At 47.1% G+C, this 22878-nt stretch overlaps 3 long non-coding RNA genes across 9 annotated transcripts in view; 2 read left to right on the top strand and 1 right to left on the bottom strand.

Moving 5' to 3' along the window:
• The window catches only part of LOC103691449 (uncharacterized), a 48026-nt gene extending 36877 nt beyond the window's left edge, over positions 1 to 11149 (top strand). For 4 of the 7 annotated variants that reach the window (XR_010063739.1, XR_005500614.2, XR_005500609.2 and 1 more), the window contains 3 exons: positions 2025 to 2102; positions 2796 to 2961; positions 5079 to 5172. This is a non-coding gene — a long non-coding RNA (uncharacterized LOC103691449). Of the gene's footprint in view, positions 1 to 2024; positions 2103 to 2795; positions 2962 to 5078; positions 6834 to 7088 lie in introns of those variants that run through there. The other 3 variants (XR_005500611.2, XR_010063738.1, XR_005500612.2) reach the window with 3 other exon arrangements.
• Positions 11150 to 12212, top strand: LOC134485595 (uncharacterized). Its single transcript, XR_010063743.1, has 2 exons — positions 11150 to 11602; positions 12106 to 12212. It is a non-coding gene; the product is annotated as an uncharacterized LOC134485595 (long non-coding RNA).
• A 4883-nt stretch (positions 12213 to 17095) lies between these two features.
• LOC134485831 (uncharacterized) lies at positions 17096 to 21959 on the bottom strand. The gene is made up of 2 exons (XR_010064068.1): positions 21789 to 21959; positions 17096 to 21296 (listed from the first exon to the last, which is right to left on the bottom strand). It is a non-coding gene; the product is annotated as an uncharacterized LOC134485831 (long non-coding RNA).
• Between the last annotated feature and the right edge of the window lie 919 nt (positions 21960 to 22878).

Genomic DNA, 22878 nt, shown 5'->3' with positions numbered 1-22878 from the left:
ATATCCAATGCCCCAGATAAACTTCATTTTATAATAGACATATGACTGGTACCTGATGGGGGATGGAGGGATGCCAGTCTGGGCCCACTGAGGCACCCCCTCCCTCTGTATCATATGCCACTGCACTGCAAAACATATCAATGAGGAAATCAAAAGCATGGCTTCTTAACCATATGGATAAAGGTTGAGTGTTTCCTGCTTTAGAAAGGACCACTAATAGTCACTGATATCTATTTAATGTCCAAATGCTATGATGAGTAATTTATGAATATTATGGGCAGCTTATTACCAAAAGATACCTGAGAGGTGGGTACTGGTGGAGCCCCCTAAGAGGGAAAGTGAGGGAGCAGGTCAGCAAGTTTTTAAGGGCACTAGCTGGGAGGCTGGACAGCAAGACTGGGACTCAGGCTTGAGTCAGCCTCTCCAGAGAGTGTGAGAGGCCCGAGGCTTACTTAGTGTTGTTAGGAAGCTAGCCACTTTGCGCCATCTTTCCAGCCCAGTGCTGTCTTTGGCAGGGGTGGACCTGATCTAGACTCTTAGGTACAACCAGGATCCTCTAGGGAAACCTGGTCAGGAACAGGTCCTTTGAGGATGTGCCCTGGCACTCATCCATCTCCCTCCCTCCCTCCCTCCCTCCCTGCTTCCTTCCTCCTTCCTTCTTCTTTCCATCCTTCCTTTCCTCCCTGCCTGCCTCCCTCCTTTGCTTCCTTCATTCCTCCTCCCTCTTCTCTTCCATCCCTCTCTCCCATTCTTCCCCCTTTTCCTCTTCATCTCTCTCTCCTTTCTTCCCCATCTCTATCCCACCCTCCTTTCCTCCTTCCTTCCCTTCCGCTCTCCAAACCTTGAACAAGGGCCGTATCCTCAAAACCCTCAGCTATAATATTTTCAAAGAGGAACAAACATCAGCCCAGTGACCCTTACTGAGCATACTTGATCAGATTAGAAAATCAATCCAAGTGCCTGAGAGGAAGGGGCCATGACTGACTTATTTGAATGATGTGAGAAGACCTGCAAAATTCTGTCAAGAGTCTGCCTGAAAGGACTAGAGTCTCTCTTTCTTGTGCCTCCCATGCAAGGTGTCATTTCCACAAGGGAAACCAAACACAATCAGTCATGACAAGATCAGGCCCTGAACAACAATATGACCACATCACCCAGGGTTTGTAATCTTCAGTGACCTTTCCCTGGCTCTGCCCTGGGACCCCTGCATAAACACGAGGGCCTCATTCTTGCTTGTCTGACCCCTGCTAAGGAGGGATGCTCATGTCTCTGGCACTGTATCCACACTGCTTGCAGCTCCCCACCTCACAATGGTGTGTAGAAGTCTTCTTTCCTCAGAACAGTGCTCTAGGAAGCTCATGGGCCAGCACCTCTCATGCCCAGTGATGTTCAGTTGACTCATGTCTTCAGTGGGCTTGCCAGGTTCATTCACTGTGAAGTGCTTGCTCGACATCATTAAATAATTTTCAGTGAGAGAGCAGAGTTCAATCTAAAGCACATTTATAAGCAAATAACAAACCCCGTCGCTGTTAAGAAACTACTGTCAAAAAGAAACTAAGAGGAAGAAAAGCTAGTCTTTTTCAGATTAGAACAAAAAGTCCCTTCTGGAGAAGTGAAAAACCCTTTTCCCTTTTTACGGTTTGGAGGGAGGGATGCAGAGAGGGCCTTAAGAAAGTACAGGTGGCAACGTGAAGACTGCCTTTGGATGCCCCTGACCTGTGGGGTTCAGCTGCAGGAGCTCTGAGCGGAGGCTGCCACTGGCTACGTGTTTATGCTTGGTGGGAAGGATGCAGCAGCTGCTTCGAGCCAGGTCATTTCAATAACAACAGGGGACCGAGGTTCCAGATGAATGGCATCTCTCCGGCTGAAGGGCTTCTGCAGACTCTCTCCACTTTCATACTGATTAGGAGTGCTTGAGACACATCATAACAGTGTCAGGGTGCTGTTTATAGGGGGGGAATTGTCACTGTCTCCTGCCTGCGAAGGTGACATAATGGGATTCCTTCCTTTTGTCCCGGTGACAGGGTGATGAGCACTGTCTAGGCTCTAGCGCTGTGTTCTCTGACAGTCACGAATCCCTGACAAGCTGAGGATGGATTAAGGTGTGTCCTTTCGTTGGGGTGTGGGTTTCTGGTGCTCCTTGGGGGAACAAGTGGGCTGGGGCCAAAGCTTCTGCAAGAAAGAGCACTTAGAAATAACATAACCAGAGAGGGAAAGAATGGGGGGTGGGTGTAGCGAGGGCCACAGGCTGCTTCCTGAGAGATTTCTGGATGGGAGTGGTACCCAAGGTGTCTTCATCAGGGTGGATGTCGAGACACGGACTTAGACCATTTTTACCTCGTCTGTGCTCTGCTCCCCAATCTCATATGGCTGACATAATTATCTGTGTGTAATAATAGCATGTTGTATGTGGAACATCTTGGTGTCCTATGCTAGGGGAATTAGAGTGGATTTCATACTTAAGTAAAACAGCCCCCCACTGGAATTTAGGTGGAGAGAAGTGGGGGAGGGTCACTTAAGCTAAGCTTTGACCCTGGAGATCAGGCAGCGCAGAGAAACAGAGAAATGAGTCCTTGCAGGCATGTAGGTCTTAGTTACAGGCATTTCTAAGGGTGGCTTGGGATTTGCCATCCCGTCTTCCTCATTCTGATCACTGTAGAGGTTACCCTTCCAACCTGCCTTCAACTTGCTGCCAGCGGGAGACATTCAGCACACAGACATGACCAGATGGCTACCCAAATGAACACACAAGACATCCCAACACTTGTATGTTAAGGCTAAACTTTGTTTGGAAGGTGACGGTGATGGAAAAGATGATGACGGTGACGAAGAAGAAGGTGAAGATGATGACCATGATGATGACTGTGCCAGTGATGGCAGCATTGTAACACGGTCACACTTATCCAATACTACTGTCATGTAGTAAGTGCTCCATGGCAGGCGCCGTTAGGTGCGTGACAGGTAATTAATTTCTAATAGCAACTCTATGCTGTTACTGTTAGGCATTCCCGTTTAACAGAGACAGAGGCTCAAGGAAAGGAAGTGACTTGGCCCAGGTCGCCCAGCTAGTTTGTTGCTCAGTTATCCTAGAGTACTGTCATTCAGAGCCTACACTGTTCTCAGCTGACTGACTTGGAGTATGTGCTTGCCCTGCGCGCAGACATACTGATCATAGTGAGTACTGGGCGTACTCTCCGTGTATATTTTCTGTTGCTTCATACAAGTAAACCTTACAGCAGCTTTGCGTATTAGACAAATGCTGTTGTTATTATCCATCCATTCTATAAGCAGGGAAAATGAACCACACCGGCCCACAGCTGGTGAGAGATTAGACTTCAAACCTGAGTCCCTGGATTTTCAAATGCCCGTGTTGTCACTGCCTACCATCCCATCCCTAGTACCTGCTACACAAACACACACACACACACACACACACACACACACAATACCATACACACCACACATACCACACATTTATACACTTTACATACGTACACCACATACACACCCCTCACACACACTCCACACATATATACCACATAAACACACACCGCATACATATACATCACATACACACACCACACATATCACACATATACCACACACATACACACATACCACACACATATACCACATTCACACACACTACACACTACACACATCACACACACACACACACCACTGATAAACCACACATCACACACACACACACACACACACACCACATTCACATACACACACACCACATTCACATACACCACACATCACACATATACACATCACTTATATACCACACACATCACACATCTCACACACACACACACACACACACACACAATACCATACACACCACACATACCACACATTTATACACTTTACATACGTACACCACATACACACCCCTCACACACACTCCACACATATATACCACATAAACACACACCGCATACATATACATCACATACACACACCACACATATCACACATATACCACACACATACACACATACCACACACATATACCACATTCACACACACTACACACTACACACATCACACACACACACACACCACTGATAAACCACACATCACACACACACACACACACACACCACATTCACATACACACACACCACATTCACATACACCACACATCACACATATACACATCACTTATATACCACACACATCACACATCTCACACACACACACACACACACACACACACACACACACACACACACACAGCAAGGGACAGCATATTAACAAAACTAAAGTGATTTTGAAAATCTCCAAAATGACACAGCCTCAGTCCCCACATCTGAGCATTCTAGAAAATGAAAACAGGCTCCATGGGTGTTAAGTTTCCCCTGGGAGTGGGGATTCAGCACCTCTTTTGGTCGCCTACCCCAGTGTTTTATCACCTCAGGATGCCAATGGCCAGCCCCCTTTAAGGTCTCTCAGCTGGAAAAATGACTATGAATAAAACAAATGAAGCTCTCAGGGATGGGAACTCCTGATGGTGCCTGCAGTGGGGTATTTCCCAGCATCTGTCTCCTGCCACTTTGAGCTCTTCCGTTATCGCCTAAGATTCCCGTCTTGTTTTGTCACTGGCCAGTAACGGGCAGCTCAGGTACTGGGCGTCCAAGATTGCCTCATTATTTAAGGCAGTCAGGGTTACACCCCTGACTGCAATCCATTATCATTCAAATGAGCCAGCCACAATTGGAGGAAAAATATGCAAGCTGATTTCTCTCCAACAAGCCCTTCTCAGTACTCCCTAATTACAGTCGGCAGTTGATTGGGACAGTTGCTCTTGGAGGGCTGACATGGGACAGCCACAGCACTCTCATTGCTCTCATGGAAGCAGAACGCAAACAATATATAGATTTTGCTAACCTGGGCTAGGCAAGCAGGGTTTTATTCACAGCGCGTGGTATTCAGTGCTCTGAATTTGCCAGTCAGTAGGGTAGAGCATGTCCTGGTTTCCTGGGTTTGCTCCGCTCCCTTCTTTAAAATGTAATTCATTCCTGATTTGACTTCTCCTTACCCCTGGTTTTCTTTTCCTTCTCTTTCAGATGCATTCACGGTGACACTTTCCAGCCAACGGTCAGCATTTGTTCCAGTGATGAATGAGCTTAGTCAGCCAACAGATATTTACTGAATACCTACTAAGCTCCGTGATTGTCTGTGTCGGGCATACAAAAACCAGCATTAGCTTTCCATTTCGTATAGCATTTCTGGCCAGAGTTAGATATTTAACCAACGGACCGCAAACTGTGGTAACCACACTTTAAATGGAGAAAGGATACTCATGCATGCATGGCATGTTAGTATGTGTTAGAGGGACCCCCAACTTTCAACACAAATTCTTCTCCAGATGACATTTGTTCTAAGAGAGCCCTCTTTTAAGATTTCCTTTATTTTTAAGTACATGTGAATGGGCACGCACACGTATGAGTCCAGGTGCCCACAGAGTTCAGAAGACAGTGTCGGATTGTCGGGAGCTGGAGTTATAGGTGATGTGAGCTGTCCAATGTGGAGGCAGGAAACTGAACTTCTGTTGTTCTAACCACTGAACCGTCTCACTGGGACATATTTCTTATTTCTTGGGGGGTGCATTTTTTTAAACAGCTGGGTTTTTCTTAGGAAGGGTTTAGGTATTAGTGGAATTTGTTGTGTGACCAGCTTGTTCATGTCCTCTTATACGTGCTCCAAGTTACTGCTGGATGACCGTGTTCTGTGTCTCCAGATCTGGCTAGAATTTGATATGATTGAGTGTATGGCAGGGGGAAGCAAGCCTCCTTAGGGTCATTTGGAACCTTTCATTTCATTTGTCCCTCCTTCTAGACATTCTAAGCACCTGCCAGACAGTTTACTTACTGCTTAGCGAATGAGCGTAGAGAGTAAGTATATTAGCCAGCTTTCTATCACAAAATACTGGAGATAATTCAGCTCAAAGAGAGGAAGGGTTTGATCTGGCGTACAATGTCATAGGTTTTTGTTTGTTTGTTTGGTTTGGTTTGGTTTGATCTGGCGTACAATGTCATAGGTTTTTGTTTGTTTGGTTTGGTTTGGTTTGTCCAAAGTCAGTTGGCACAATGTTTTGGAGCCTGTCACAAGGTGTCATGGTGAGGGTACATAGCGGGGGAAGTTGTTGACTTCATGGTACTTGGGAAGAGACCAGAGTCACATTATCTTTTTTCTATAGCATGAGCCCAATGGCCCAGCTTCCTTCTCCTGCACCCCACCTCCTAAAGGTTCTATTATCTGCCTTCACTAAGATACAAGTCTTTCAACATATGGGGTTCAGAGAGACTTTTTAGGTTCAAATTGTAATAGCTTTTTGCAGACATTGTAGTGAATACTAGTATTTATTCACTGGACAGTATGTATTCAGCATCGGTCCCATAGTAGTGCTGGGCCCTGGAGATCAGGGGTCAAGAGATAACCCTTGACTACAGTGTGTCAAGGAGTCTGGGGCTGGGGTGGAGCTCAGTATAACCCCTTGCAGAGGATGTTCAAGGTCTTAGGTCCCATCCCTAGCACAGCAACACAAGACAGACAGACAGACAGACACAAAGCCAAAGGAGCGAACCCTACTGAGATACAGAGGCAAGAACTTGATAGCCCTGTGCTCAAGGAAAAGTTGTAGCAGAAGTGACAGTAAAGGAAGAGTGGGGTGAGAGTAGGGGTGCCAGTACCAGGACAAAACTGGAGATAATAAAAGGACCGTAGTGCCTTTAAGACCCCAGGGAAATGAACTCATGTAAATGCTCTCTTCATCGTCAACCTGACAAGATTTTGGAATCCCGATGAAAACACACACATAGGTATGTCTGTGAAGATGGTTCCAGAAAGGTCTACTTGAGGAGGGAAGAACCACTCAGATGTTAGTGACCACATCCCTCACACTGGGATTCCAGATGGAATTAAAAGGAGGAAGGAACCTAACATCGGCATTCGTTTCTCTGCTTCAAACACTTCAAACTGCCACAACCAGGCTGCCCCTCCCACTCACTATAGGTCCTGCCCCTTTGAACTGTGAGCCAGGATGAACCTTCCTCTGATAAGTTGCTTTTTATCAGGCGCCAGATCTCAACAACGAGGAGAGGAGCTAATTGCAAATGTGTACCGGGAATGCAATTAATAAAACTGTCACAGAAGATTTTAAAAAGAGAGTAGAAAATGTCCTGGTCGCAGCATGGAAGGCAATTGGAGAAGTTAAGTGGCGGGTGCTGCGTTGGTTTCCTGGGCCCTTCTGAGCATTAGCGGGGGAGCAGACATCTTGGGATGGAGTTAGTAATGGAAGAGAAAGAAGAGATCAGATATGCACATGAGGTCTGGCTTGCAGGACAGGCTGGAGGTGGGGATAGCTTTGGGAAGCTGCAGCAGAGGTCCACAGGATGGTGTAGTGCTATCGAAGGATATCAATTTAGAGATGCTTGAGAGGAGGCTCAGTCAGGCTGAAAGCCTTCTCTTGGATGAAGGGTAGAGGATGTAGAAAGAGGCCCAAGGAAGCAGGAAGGGGTGGAGGTAGGATTCTGACCCATGCTTGCTTTTCTCACTTCCTGTCCCAGCACACAGAGCCCGAATTTTCACAGGAAAATAATCATGCACATAACCAACACAGACAGTATCTCCTTGAGGTCTATCAGGCTGTGGAATGGACACCTCACAGCAGTGGGACGGCTGGCTGCAGGAGTTAAGAGGCTCACAAAATGTAAGTCAGTGAGAAGCAGAGCTCATATTCCAGCTCCATTAAAGGACCAAGTCTACAGCCTTCGTCCTTCATCCATCATCCTTCATCGTTCATCCTTCATCCTTTATCTTTCAGCCTTTCTGCCAGTGTAGGTCTTTCTAGAGTAGCAGTTCTCAACCTATGGGTGGAGACCCCTTTGCAGGGGTCAAATGACCCTTTCCCAGGGGTTGCCTAAGACCATCAGAAAACACAGATACTTACATTATGATTCATAACAGTTGCAAAGTTACAGTTATGAATCACGGTTGGGAGGGGCACCACAGCATGAGGAATTGTATTAAAAGGTCATGACATTAAGAAGGTTGAGAACCATTGCTCTAGGAGGACTGGCTGACTGCAACACTGAAGCTCCTGTAGAGCTCCCTCAACTAGAGTCCCCAGCCCCTCAGCCTCAGTCTCTGGGGACTGGCTTGGTAACCTGGCACTGCAGCGACCAGCTCATCCTGGCTCCATGTTCTTGAAAGAGCAGTCACTCCTCCAGGTTTGCATTTTCGGGCTCCAACACATTCCACAGACAGTGCTGCCCCTTTGTGGTGCCCCTCTTGGCAATGAGGGAGGAAAGGGGACAGCAGTGAAGGATGACTACCTTGAAGGAATTTCTTGTCCCCCCCACTTCCATAGGATCCTTTGCTACCATTCTGGATGACAGACATTCCACTGCCCAAAATCACCCTATCCCCTGTGTCAGGACATAGGTGTATGGTTGCATGATGGATTGACAGGCTTCTTTGTGCTACGTTCCCATATCATAAGGTCTGTTTGTTCATACCCGAGTCAGTTCTCATCTGTAATTAATAGCAGACCTACTGTGGCCATGTGAAGCCCCCATCAAGAATTCTTTCTCTTTCTCCTTCCTTCTGGTCCTCTGTTCCTCCTTCCCTTCTCCTTCTCTTCCCTGTTCTCTTCTTTTGACTCTTTTTTTTTTTTTTTGGTTCTTTTTTTCGGAGCTGGGGACCGAACCCAGGGCCTTGCGCTTCCTAGGTAAGCGCTCTATCACTGAGCTAAATCCCCAGCCCCTTCTTTTGACTCTTTTGAGACAGGGCCTTGTGCTGCATCCCAGGCTGGTCCAAACTTACCTTGCCCATGTCTGCATCTATCAGCTGACCTGGGATGTGGCCCGTGAGCATGTGTATAGGGTATTTTCTTGATTACTGAGGAAGGAGTGTCCAGTCCAATATGGACAGTACCATTCCTGGGCAGGTGACCCATCAGTGAATATGAAAGCAGACTCGGCAAGTCATGGAGAGCAAACCAGTAAGCAGAGCTTCTCCATGGTCTCTGCATCAGCTCCTGCCTTGAGTTCCTTTTCTGACTTCCTTAGTGGTAGACCATGATGTGGAAGTGGAAGCCAAATAAGCCCTTCCTTTCCATTAAGTGGGTTTTGGTCATGGTGTTTATCACAGCAACAGAGAACTGTAACTAGGACAACGATGTCCTACTTCTGATGTTCAGGCTGCTTCTAAGAGACTCTGATGGAAATGTGTGGTGATGCTCATGGCAAAATTCACCACCAGTGAGTCTAGCCTGTGGCCTGCTGGTAAGCACTATGTTATGCTTGGCTCGTGTCCTCTCGATGGGGATGAGGTTGTTACAGCTTTCAGGTGTCTTCCAGACTAGCATGGATGCAATCCAGAATCTCTGGAATCCAGAAAACAGAACGGAGTTGACTCTGGATGACTCCTGGAGCCTATACCTAATTAGAGGAGGTGTGACTGCCAAGACAAAGATGCCCCTTGGTTTGGTCTATGCCCACACTACCTGAGGACAGGGCTCACCTACAGCCTTGACTCTATATCCACAGGCAAATGCCCTTCCTCCTTTTGAAGTCAGGACACCTCATAACTTCTATCAGTTCCTGTTGGCCAGAATCATCCTGCAGAAACATTTTAGCTCGTGACTTATGATTGTAAGAGTCAGGTGAGAAGGGAGCTGAATTCCCAAGAGGCTGCTGTGAAGCAGCACTGCTCATTGCTGAGTGCTAGCCTCCTGTTCTCAGCGTTCCTGTCTTGATCTTGTGATCCGGCCAAGGAAAGAAACTGCAGTGGCCATGAGGGAGAGGACCTGAACGCCAGCCCTGCCTCAGTGGTCAGTGATGAGCACAAATGCCCTTTCTTACTTGTTTGTACTCCCACTTATCCAAGAGTTGTCTTTGTTGAGCTGTCCCACTTGTATCTTGTGTAATTGTGGATGGTAAGGAATTCAATTGTGATGTTCTTTGCACCGCCCACTTCGCTGAGAGATATAGAGCCACAGAGAGTATAAGGACCTAGAAGACCTCTAACTGAGAGTCAGAAAGCCTGCTGGCCTCTGCTAGAATCCTGCTCAACTGGACCTGTCTACCACCCTGGGTGTGACAAGTAGGGATATGCTTGTGAATGTGCCTTTCTACTATTTTAGAATGTTTTCCTAGGGCACCAGTGCCCCAGAACCCCAGCTGTTCAGGGGGTATAGCATTCTGAGATGGGCTCCATAGAATACCCTTCTGCTATTGGAGTCTCTCCTCCTGACAGCTGTGAGGTTCAGCTGATGAGGCTAAGAGAGGGTCCCAGAGGGAATGGGAAGTGTCCAACTGGCCTGGACATTTGTGTCCTCTGAAGCCCTTGAATGAATTCTTTTAACGGACTGGATGGCTCTGCATCTTCTAACTCCCTGACATTTGCAGTTGGGAGCTCTACACCTGTAGACTCAGCTGGCTGCAGGCTGTTGGGGGAAGCTCCAGGGCTTACATGGGTGAGTTGAACATAGCCCTCAGTAGATAACCATTGAGTTTGTCTATCGGTCCACTCTGGCTTTAATTTTCCAGTTCCCTTTGGCTTGTGTCCTATCAACTAAGGAACTCTATGCTGCAATTAACAGAAAACCTGACAGAGACGGATGGAAATAAAGGGCACATCACTATCTCATATAATTGGAAGATTATATGTGCTAGTTGGAGAGATGCCAAGCTTGGGTATTTCTTAGATTAATGACATCACCAGGGACCTGTATTCTTTGTGCTTCTCCCTCTGTCCTCTTTGATATTCATTTCATCATTGCAGCTGTTTCAGGTGTCATGTACTAATGTGATGACATCAAAAGAAAGAGGGACATCTCTGTCTGTGCCTTGCCCTTAATAGGGAGACGTTTCCTTCCATGTCTCACTGGGATTACTGGATTTGTCTAGATTAATCTTCTATGGTGGAATGGGTTTGGAGGAGTCAACCAGAGCCAAACACGGTTTCTAATGATAACTCTTTCTGTGTTTGACAGGTTGAGCTTCCTGAGTTCTTACTTGACCACCCACCTTTCTTTAGCATTTTACCATGGTCTTTCCTTTCTCCTTCCAGGTCCATTGCAAACCCCACCAAATTTATCATAGCTAGGTAGCTCACATCTAGATCCAACTGAAGCCAGGCAAGAGCGACAGGAACCATCTGCTGTTCGGCATTTCCCTTGGCCTGATTCTCCTGTTTTCTGGTCTTAGTTCTCTCGCTTCACTGAGGCGAGCTTTCACTGACCCAATACTGCTGAGTGGTCGCATGTCATAGGAGCAGGCAAGGACCAGGCTGGAGCTTAGGAAGTAGGCAGTGTCACAGGCAGCTTTCACTAAGTTCCAGTGGAAGTTGTTCCCACTGAGTCTACACCCTGGGAGTGAACAGCTGTAGGGATTAGGAAGGGAAGCTGTAGACTTCCCACCAGTGAAGCTTTGCTCTATTTCACCAGGACCTGCAGTGCTGGGGAACACAGCAGGTTGTCTCTTTAATCTATGAAAGAATCCAACAGTTGGAAAGCCAAGGTTTCATCTCATGTGGGGGAGCCACTACTCTTCAACGTTATTGTCCAAGTCAAAGAGTGCCTGAAGTGAGTCCTATTACCTTTCTCACAGCTAGCTATTCTACCCTCCCTCCGTCTCCCTCCTCCTCTTTCCCTCAGTCCTTCCCTCCCTCCTTCCCTTAGTGAGTCCCTCCCAGCCTCTCTCCTTTCCACCCCTTTCTGGGTGGTGGAGGTGCACTGTAGAGGCAGACTCATGAATCTGACCCTCTACAATATAGGTTATGTTTTCCAAACACTAAGGACAGGGCATTCTCCATAAGCAACAGGGAAGGACAATAGAGTAGTCGGGCAGAGTGCTGTTCATTCCTGTAGCAGGCCAATACATAGTGAAGTGTGGTCTCTGTAAGTCATATTTTAGTTTTCAAGAACACACAGATAAGAATTCATTTGCTTCACAGACACCTGCTGAGGGATAGACCAGGACCGTGTTATCTTCCCTGTTTAACAATTGTGAAAACTAAGATTCAGAAAAACTGAGCCATAAACTATGCAGGAAGGTAATCATAGATTCTCTCCCTGCTTTCTACCAGGTCAAGCTGGTCACTGATGATGGATTTGAACTCATGCATGCCCAGCAGTTTCCTGTTGCTTGTGCTGTATAGTTCTGAGGAGGTGTCCCAATAGACTATGACCGAAATGGCACCTGTCTTCTTTGTAAACTAAAATCTATTGACCCAAGGGCCAATAGCCCTGGTCTGGTTTTTCTATGCCTAATTTGTAAATAACAATTAATAGAGATCCTCAACATGTGACCTTGGCGTTTGTCAGCAAATAATCCTGTGGTTAAAGGAAGTTGCCTGTCTGCCTGCCTGTCTGTCTCTCAGAGCACAGGTCTGTATGTGTGTATGAAAGTGTGAGCATGGGCATGTTTTTGTGCATATGTGCATATGGGCTGGGCTATGCACCCAGCTGGACCTATGTGTACACACACAGCCTCTCTGTGCATGTCATGCCTGGCTCTCTTGGTTTCCCAAATTCCCAGGCAACACTCACTGTGTTCTAAAGAGGTTTGGGGCCAGTTTCCATTGCCTTCCAGATGCTTCTTTCGCTGCCCCCCTCCCCCAAGGCCCCCTTCCACTTGACAGAACTGCCTGTGTTTCCCATTCAGGGCCCGTAAAAAGCAGGGTATCATTTCATACGCCCTTGTTGAGCTTTTCCAAATCTAAAGCCAAAGCTGGCACAGCCACTGAGTAGCAGAAATCAAAAGCAGAGGCTGGGCTTTTTGATGGGAAAACTGCTACATTAGAGATCGTTGGTTGTTTTGCAATTGCAGGGTAAGGTTTATAATATGAATGGCCCCCGCTGAATGGCCATTAGATTGCAAATTACTGGTCACTTTGCCCAACAGCTCAGTGATCTGTAATCACGGTCATAATATCTCCTATAGTGGTCAAGCCCAGGCACCTACCAGGAGTTTATTACTGAGGTGCCAAATGGCTAGGCTGTATACAGTAATGGTTATCACAGCAGGAAGGACGGAAAGCCCCCTCAAAATCCTGGGTGTGTGGTACTCTGTCCTCATTGTCCACTGAGAAGTACAAGCCATGTCCAGAATGACTTCAGTGCTCTCGTCTGTCTGTCTATCTATCTGTCTGTCTCTGTCTCTCTGTCTGTCTGTCTGTCTTTCTTTCTCCCTCCCCACCTCTTGTGCTCTACCCACCATGACTTAACCTTTGTGAGGGTGTCAGCCTCCGTGCCTTTCCTGGGAGAAGGTCTTTTGGATCAGCTGGTATGTGAACCCTTATGAGCAAAGAGGGCAGGTCATCATTTTCCTTGAGGTTTCTGCTCTGGTGAATTATATATGGATGTGCAACAATGGGGGTTGGGGAGGTTGTCTCTACAGATGGGAAGCAGGCTGTGAAGCCTGGGAACATTGCAGAGGCATGCACGCATTTCTGTGAAGACTGGAGGGGCAGCTTCATAGAATATATAGTATGTAACACTACGTGTAGGCTTCCGTGGCTCACAAAATGAAACCAGGAAAAGATGAGATAAAACAAATGGAGTAATAAGCCCTTAGCCAACCTTTGGCCTCTCTCAAGAAGCAGGTGGCATGGTTTGCTCCAGGAGGTTGGTGAGGTGACTCAGAAGCTGCTGATAGAGGCATTCACAAAGTTAAGGGGAAATCATAGGGCCAGCGGCAAGCAAAGGCCCACCCACTCTGGGCCCCAAGGGATTAGGAACAAGGCAGCAGGAGGAAAGGCTTACTAAGCTCCACTTTTTTTCTTCCTTCCTTCCTTCCTTCCTTCCTTCCTTCCTTCCTTCATTCATTTCTTTCTTCCTTCCTTCCTTCCTTTCTTCCTTTCTTTCTTCCTTCCTTCCTTTCTTTCTTCCTTCCTTCCTTTCTTCCTTCCTTCCTTTCTTCCTTCCTTCCTTCCTTCCTTCCTTTCTTCCTTTCTTTCTTCCTTCCTTCCTTCCTTTCTTCCTTCCTTCCTTCCTTTCTTTCTTTTCTTTTTTTTCTTTTCTTTTTTTTTTTTTTTTGCCTTTTAGGAAAGGGACCCAGCATAATGTAGTATGACAGTTACCAGGGAGATATATACCCGGACATGTCACTATCCTGTGACCTTTTTTTCATTCTCCTGTTCCTGCCTCCCATGAGCCTAAACCAGTGAGAAACCAGAGGGCAAAGGAACCTGTGGGTCTGCTCTACAAAGGGTGGAGTCCGATGGGAGGTGAAGAAGTTGTAAGGAAGGAAAGGGATGCAGCTAGGGACTGCCCCGTAGGAATTTGCCAACGGGATACTGGACTCCCTTTATAACCAGTGAATAGGACTCTTAGATCTACCTCATTAGCACTCTACAGCCACGGTCGCTCTCTCACCTCACTGCCTGTTAGGGAGTGAACACACCTGCTGGATTTAGATGCTCCCTGTCCTCTGCGGTTGTTTCTCTAGTCCACAGAATAATGAGTCCTCACCTTCTACTTGGATTCAGTTGCTACTCAGTACTTCAGTGGCCATCACTGGGGCTTCTGGATGACAAGAAATCACCCCTAGATGACTCAGTGGCAGTGGAAACATTGGGCACAGACCTGGGACTTGGGGGGTGGGGCAGGGAGAGGTGGTTTAAGTATTTCATGGAAAATGAGGTATGTGGCGAGACGCTGTAGACAGCTCCTGGTCTGGACAGAAGCCTGGCCATGGCTCACACAGAGCCTCTCCATCATACCACTCTTCAGTTAGGGAGAAATGGTGTTCTGTTCAATTCTGCAAGGAGTGCTAGACCCCCACCCCCAACTCTGCCTTAGGAGAGCTTAGAAGAATGCTAGCTGAGAAGGAAAGGGTAGGTTATTTCAATTGCTCCAGAAAAGCAGCACCTTCTCAATGTGAGAGAACCTGTTTGCCAAGTTCCTTTCATCAGGACCAAATGGGTAACAGGAAAAGACTCTTGGAATGACCTTCTGTGAAGGTAAAAAAGAAGAATGCCCCGGTGGTGTTCTTACTTTGGACCTTGTGAGCTCTAAATGCCCATCCCTGCCATGGGTATTTGACCCTATGGCAACTCTCTGAAATGGGAACCAAAGCTATGCCCATTTCTCAGGTGGAGAAACAGAGGCACAGAGATGAAAGTACTTGCTCAGTGTCACACAGGAAGTGAGTAGTGGAGCTGGAATTCAAGCCTGCACAGGATGGCTCCAGATTTGGACTCTGTTATCTCTTCTTTCCTTTAACTTCTCCTTCATAGGTGGCAAGAGGCAGGGAGTTCTTAATGGCACAGAGGTGCAGAGCTCGAAAGGGGGCTGAGCTGAACTCAGCCACCATCTTCTTTCAGAGGAGCAACTAAAGACTCAGCAGCCAGGTCTCTGAAAACCTGGCGGTTTTCCTAGCTTTGTTTACTATGTAAATTTCTTTGAAGTAAAGTTCCTTTTATCCAAGAAGCAATGTGACCTCCAATCTTGTTTTTATAAAACATCTCTGACGTTAGCCGCAGGAGGCAAAACCCTGAAGGTGTTTCTGAGGCCTCTATGCCCTGAATTGGATGTGGTCTTTGTTTCTACTGTGAATAACAGTCAAGCCGGGGGTCATTTGGTGGCCCCGAGGCCAGGTAAGATATGAACGCTGGAAACACAGATGATAGCTAATATTTCATCAGTTTCTCCTGAGCCAGGGCACCTGAAGGACCTTTGTTGCCCACCTGGCCAAGCGCCTGTCACAAAGAACAGAGTGTCTTGGGTCATGTGACCATAGAGGAGCTGCCCGGGCCTCTGAGGGAGCTGCCAGCTCTGAGCAGTTGATTCCCAGATGCTGGGCTCTGGAGCTGCAGAGAAAGAGCAGCATTCTTCATTCAGAGGTTCAGGCCAGGAGGCCTCCTGGCTGTCTTTTTTCTGGGAGCAGTAATAGCTACTGTGGGGAGGGACAATCGAGGCTGTTGTCCTGACCCAGACCAGAGGCCCTGCTGCCAGATGCAGGGCCAGTTGTCTGAGCCCATCCCTGCTGCACCTGCCTTCCTACTTCCTTTGTTCTGAATCCTAGGCCTGGGTCCATAGGTCTTGCCTCGTGTAATCCAGACAACCCAGGAGCTGAGAGAGTGAGCCTCTGCTCTTTCATATGCTAGACTTTTCTACCTTTCTTCCTGAGTTTGTCCGCATGAATATGAAGGCACTTTATGCCTACAAATAATTTTAGTGCTAACTTGGAAAACAGATTCCCCTTGTTTTTCAGGTGGTACACTTCCCAGGGATAGATGCCCTTTGTCTTTGTGGTTCAGGTGATAAAGGGGACCCAGTTTGGTCTCCTAGGCTCTCTCTTCTCTGTGGCTCTTCTGTAAACCATGACCACGACTCTTCTTGAGGAGGGTAGACGAGGCTGGCCAACCATCTTCTCTCTTGGTTTGGGAACATGTGCTCTCTGTTGCTGTAAGGAGCCCGTGTGGGAGACCACAGCATAGGTTTAGTTCCTGAGAGAAGTTCAGAGAAAAGTCCTGGGTCAGGGCGTGTCATCGTGCTTAGTGTTTGGTCAAGGGCCTGAGAATTCCTAAATCCTCTCAGACTTTCCTTGCCTCTACAGGCTTTCTCACACCCCCCATTTCACACTTAGGAAGGAAATAAATGGCAACACTGAAGAGAAATTCGAGGAGGTTTTACAAAGGGATGAAATACAAACGTGTGGACAGAGTGTGATATGGTGATACAAGCCTGTCATCACGGCACTCAAGAGACAGGCGTAGGTGTTGGGGTTGAAATCTCGGCTTGCGTCCGGACAAAGTACACCAAGCCAACATGGTTCCACGTGGAAAGGTTTAATGAGAGAAGAAGAGTAAAACGAGGGAAAAGTAAAGGAGGGCGGTCGTGGGCATGTGAGGATAAGGGGAGGGGAGTGTATGGGGAGAGAAGGGACAGAGGGGAAGAGGGCAAGAGAAGAGCAAAGAGAAAGAGTAAGAGGGAGAGGAGGGGGCAAGCAGCCCCCTTTATAGTCAGGCACAGCTGGCTGTTGCCAAGCAATTGTGGGGCAGAGCATACCTGGCTATTGCCAGGTAGCTGTGGGGGTGGAGCTTAGAATACCAACAGTAGGAGAAACACAAATTCAAAACCAGCCTGAGTTTTATTGCAAGAGATCCTGTCTTAAAAAAATCAAGTGCCAGGAGTATACCTCAGTGGTAGAGCACCTGCCTAGCCAGCATAGGTTCTAGGATTGATACCAAGCATTGCAAAACGCCAACACCAGCAACATCCCAGAACGACGACAACGACAAACCAGAAATTAACAAAGAGAAAAAGAGGAAGGGAAGGGAATGTGAATAAAACGGAGATATGGGCGAGGGACAGTACAGTATCCTAGAACAAGTAGGTCTGAAGGGTCAAGGACATGAAGCAGATGTTCATGTTGGAGAGACAGCCTAGTAGTGCACCCCATAGCAACAGTCTGTGGAGGAGAGAAGCAATCAGCTGACTCATCACGATATGGCCAAGGGGCAAGGGAGAGCAGAGTATTCAGCTTGGCTCTGCTCCTATATCCCAGTGTCCAATTCTGCCCATTAGAGGGGTGTGGAGTGTGTGTGTGTGTGTGTGTGTGTGTGTGTGTGGTCACACACATGCTGATCCCACATGAGGATTCAGATGTGGAGACAGAGCAGGAAGAGTAGATTTGGACAGATAAGTAGGGAAAAGGAAAGTACTTGACAGGGCATCTTAATGTCATTACAACCTGACCAGCTCTAAGAGTCACAGTGCCTTGTGTTTTGTGACACCTCGTTTTCCCCCACAGGTTCACTGTTGTTTCTTGTTGGTTTGTTTTTGAGACAGGGTCTCATTATATAGCTCTGACTATCCTGGAACTCAATATGTAGGTTGGACTGGCCTTGGATTCAGAGGTCTGCCTGTCTGTACCGCCTGAAGGAAAGTGTTGGGATTAAAGGCATGTCTTTTGACTGCTCATCCTCATTTTATTTGTCTAGCAATTATTTTTAAAGTACTATTGATGTCGTATAGCCGTGCAGTGGTACACTCCTTTAATCCCAATACTCAGAAGGCAGAGGCAGGCAGATTTCTGTGTTTGAGGTCATCTTGGACTACAGAACAAGTTCCAGGACAGCCAGGACGACACATAAAAACGCTGTCTCAAAATTCATTGCCCCACATATATTATTCATATATTACTAGTTTTTCAAAACACAGGAAAGAGTTATCATATCTCTCGTAAGTTTCAGATTTTTGTCTTAAATTAAATACTTATTAGCTGGGAATGATTTTTGTCCCTTCCCTGGGAGAACATCCAGCCGTGATGTCGTTGGTTGGTCACTAGTCTGGAAGGCTTGGTTTGACAGAGGCCAGGCCAACACACTACTAATTTCCTACAGTGCTCAGCTTAGTCTCTGTCTCCAAGAATCATCTGGTATAAAGAGTCAAGAAGTAGAGAAGAAAACTGCTGTAAGAGGAGAAAAGGTCTTGGCTTAGTTAATGGCAATTTTGGGAGAGGAGGGAGAGGCGTTCTGTTGCTTTGTTTTGTTTGCTTTGTGGAAATCAGTCACAGAAATGGCTCCTTCTCTGGGCATTCCCGGTATCATCAAGACTGGAGGATTCTGGACTCTTTGGGCCACTCTCTGGGCATCTGAGCACAGTAGGATTGCAGGACTAGCTCTTGGGACATCTCAGAGAATGAAGGGAAGGCACTGTCTGCTGGACGGGTCCCAGCAGACTACAGAACTGTTCTCCATGGTTCAGCCAGGCTCAAAGGGTCTGGTGAGCTTAGGACTTTCCCAGTCTTTGGAGTTCTCTGCTTTTGACCTCAGAGCTCCGAGAATATTAATACGCAGACACCTAACAAGTCTTGAAGTGGTCCTCAGACACAAAGGAAGTGCCCCAACTCAGAAAGTAAATGAGTGTAGTCAGGTGTCCTTTGTTACAAAGATGTCGATTAACCCAGTCTTTGTAGCTTTTTCCTGTTCCCTCTCTATGGCTTTTCTGAGTCATTTCCCTGACTGTTGGTGCCCCATCCCCCGACCCCGGTCAGAGTGGACGGCAGGCTTCCTTTGGGAAGCGTTTAACAGTCCTGATGAAGGTGAAGCAAGGGCCACACGCAGCTATTCAAAAGGATAGCAGCAGCTACCACAATACCTCTCATCAGCACCAAGTCTTCATCTGGCTGCGGAGGAGGAGACAGCTGCCATATTTATGATTCCACCTCATTACTTTTTTAAAACCAGCAATTTATATTGTTTAAAAACAAAACGAGACTGGCTTTTTGTAAAAGGGGAATTCTCCATCCACAACCATCCCCTTCAGAAAGGTAGTACCAACACAGAGATGGTCCCATAAACATAGACATTGAACCCATGTGTATATACACACACACATGCATATACATATATGTGTGTTTAAATATAATAAAGTAAATACAGATATAAAATTAAGTACAAATATAAGATATAATGAAGTGTAGAAAAAAATCCACATTATATAATGTGCATGTATACACTGCATATACATACATATACTTACTAATGTATATTGGAAATCCTTCTACATCAGTACTACATTTCTTTTTTTGATAAATGGGTTTATCATAGGATATAGCCTAAACTTTAATCTTATGAGCCGAAAGCGACCTGTTTTTAAAAAGACTTTATCAAACCAGAAAGAATGCTCAACCAAGACAACAAAAGCCTTAACAAAGCGTTGCTGCAAAGTTCTGCTTTGAGGCCACTTGCTTTTATTACTTGTAAATCCTCCATTTTCTCATCTTAACGACACTTCCATGTCCCCCAACACCCACATCCAGCATGTGCCCCTTACAAGTATCTCCACAGAACCATCGACTAAGTAGCTAAAGACTCTGGCACCGCCTGTGACTCAAGCCCTGTCAGCTTTCGTAAATTCCTGATTGCTTGCTATCCTTTCCTACAGAAAGCCCTCATAAACACAGCCGAGAGATTTTGACAGCGAAAAAGCCTGCCTGGGTTTGGGATGGCAATGTTTTCGTTTAGAATGGTCTGGATAGACAGCAAGCACCGAGCATTGTGCAAAGCAGGACCAGTTCAGATTCTAGAAACGCGCGCCTCCCTGTCTTAGCCGCATTTCTATGGTGCAGCCAGGATCAGTGTAAAAGGAAGAACCCATTCTAAGTAAAGAAAGAGCTTGCCGCATTTGGAAGGCAAAGAGGGGGCAGGCAGAAGAACCGTCGGGGTGTACAGCGTGCTGGAGCCCCGGGGCTTTGAAATCCTTTTCTGTGTTGTCACTTGAATGTCGAACACGTTATTCTCGGTGGACACTAAAAAGAAGTACAGGTACCGCGTGCTCCAGGGGGATTCATTATTCAAGGCACAAAATTTTCTACTCTGGCCTGCAACACATTATAATTCAAATGAGCCGAGCACAATAGAGGGAAAAATATGCAAGCAGATTTCTCTGTGTCGTGTTTTTTCCCTCCTCTCTGAAGCCCTGTAATTACAGCAGGCAGGTGGAGCATGTGGGGTGTGGGGGAGTCAGTCCACTGTATTTTTACCTTCACAGGAACGCGACTTGCCTCCCTGCATCAATATATTTTATTTTTAATTAAGTGCTTATTGCAAAATCGGAGTCCCTGCACGGAAGTCTGATTTACGGACCTCCCTTCTCCTCCCCTCCCCTGCCTCGCTCGCTGCTATTACTATTTCAGTTTTCTTTCTAATATCTTTCATCTTTTCGTGAATGGGTTCTAGCCTTCCGTGGGCTCGGCAGCTGCAACGGTTTGATCGCGGGACGGTCACCTCGGTTCCCCGAGTAAGGAGTCAGTTTCCTCGGCTCCTTTCGTTGCGCATCTTCTCAATGGCGGCGGGGCCCCTGCCTCCTCCCCATCCAGTGCCAGGCGGGCCTGCGGTGTGCCGGGACACTGAGATCACTGAACCTTATGCTCGCGGCGTGGGCAGTGGAAACTCCGGGCACAGTCTCAGGCCCCGCCCTGCCCGACCGGGTCCCCCAAACGCCAAGGCTTAGCGGGCTCCTGCTCAGGACCCCACAGAGCAGCCCTTCAAAGAGATGGAGGATCCGAGGTCCGAGATCCTAGGCTGGCCAAGAGGAGATGCAGGGCTGCAGAGAGAAGGTCCCCGAGTGACGGAGGAGACTGCCCAGGGGCCCCAGTGTCAAGACCTCAGGCGGGGCGGGGCGGGGACTTCCTTTCCGAGGATTCTCGGTCTAGATGAGACCCCGCACCCTGGGTGGACGTAGAGGTTGGGGGCAGGTCTGTGCTGAGATCGCGCGGCCCGGGTACGATGCACAGCCCGATTTCTGGGGGCCGTACCTCCTGCCCCTGTTAGAGAATACATGATTGTAAATGGTTTTAACAAAGATCTGTGGTACCCTGCCAGAGCCTGCCGATCTGTGTTGCCACCTCGCAGACACCTCCAATACCTGCTTCGATGGCTCCTAGGGGTTGGCCCAGAATCAGGGGTGTGTGTGTGTGTGTGTGTGTGTGTGTGTGTGTGTGTGTGTGTGTGTGTGTGTGTAGGGGGTGGTGGTGGGGGTGTCCAGGGACAGCAGCAGATGTGGATCGGTCAACGTTTGCAGAGAAAGGAGACCATCATGAATTACTATTGAAGCTCATCCGGGACAGGAGATTTCGGGGGCGGGGGGGGGTGTTTAAAAGCAGATTAAAAGGAGAGAGAACCCAACTTTGGAATATAGATCCTACCATAGAGACCCAGAATAGATAGAAGCTTTTTCTGCTCCTGGGGGCTTCCTCAGCCCAGGCTGTCTTTATTTTTGCCTCTGATTTCCTGGCTATCCTTTACAGGGCACATACCTGTCTGGATTCCTGATACGGAGCAGAGACCCAGGTCCTTGTAAGTAGAATGAGGACAGAGAAGAGTTAAGGCTGGATTGACTGCCGGGATTGGTGAATCTTCCTGGGGCCCGTGGATGCTCACCACACGAGTAGTATCCCTTGGAAGCTTCTGGGAGGTACTTCTTCTGAGGTGCTAGTCAAGAAGAAGACTAGTCAATCCCTCACCCTCCTATTCTAGGTCACTCCTCAGAAGTAGGCCTGGGGTTCCAGGACGTTGATGGCTAAAATTCCATTTTGTTTCTTATTACCAAAACAGTACATCTTTATCATAGAAGTAATGAAAGGACGCGAACATAGAAAAGAAAGTAAACATACTTTTTACCTAGAGACAAGTCCTCCGGTGTGTTGTGGTACAAACACGGCTATTTTGTAGAATAACGGGTTTCTCTTCTAAACAATGTGCTGTGGATATCTTTCTCCTCACGCACCCCTTTAATGATTACCTTCAATGGCTGTCCGGCCTCCCTAATGATTAGGCAGCACTTCTTCTGCCAGGGTGTGGTGTGATATTTTTAGCCATCCCTTTACTGGGTTTTTAGGACGGTGACACTTTTTTAATTTCTAAAACCTCCGTCCACAACATTTCAGGGTCATCCCCCTGCTGGGTCACCATGCAGGTCCTTAATTATTTCCTTAAGATGTATTCCTCAAAACGGCTGGGTCAACCATTCTGCATTTTAAAAAAGAGTTTTGCTACATTTTATCAAATCAACCTTTCCAGAGGTTATGTCAACTTACACTCCCACCTGCTGAGAATGCAAAAGTCTGTTGCTGGAGTGCTGTCCTCATCAAATACAAATATATATATATATATATATATATATATATATATATATATATATATATATATATTGCCAACTTTATTTTTAATTGGAGTATTCATCTTTTTTCTTACTGATTTTAAAGAACATTTTATATCTTCAATCTATTTTTTCCCATACTCTGCAGTTTCCTGCAACTTGCCAATTTACCATGAACCCCATACCAGGGACTGAACCCCAGGACCTGGCTCATGCTAGGCAACTGCTCTACCACGTGCTATATCTCA

This window comes from Rattus norvegicus, chromosome 2 (genome assembly GCF_036323735.1).
Source record: "Rattus norvegicus strain BN/NHsdMcwi chromosome 2, GRCr8, whole genome shotgun sequence".
Lineage (NCBI taxonomy): Eukaryota > Metazoa > Chordata > Mammalia > Rodentia > Muridae > Rattus > Rattus norvegicus.
The sequence above is the reverse complement of the archived record's forward strand: the minus strand, read 5'-3'. Positions and strand labels throughout refer to the sequence as shown.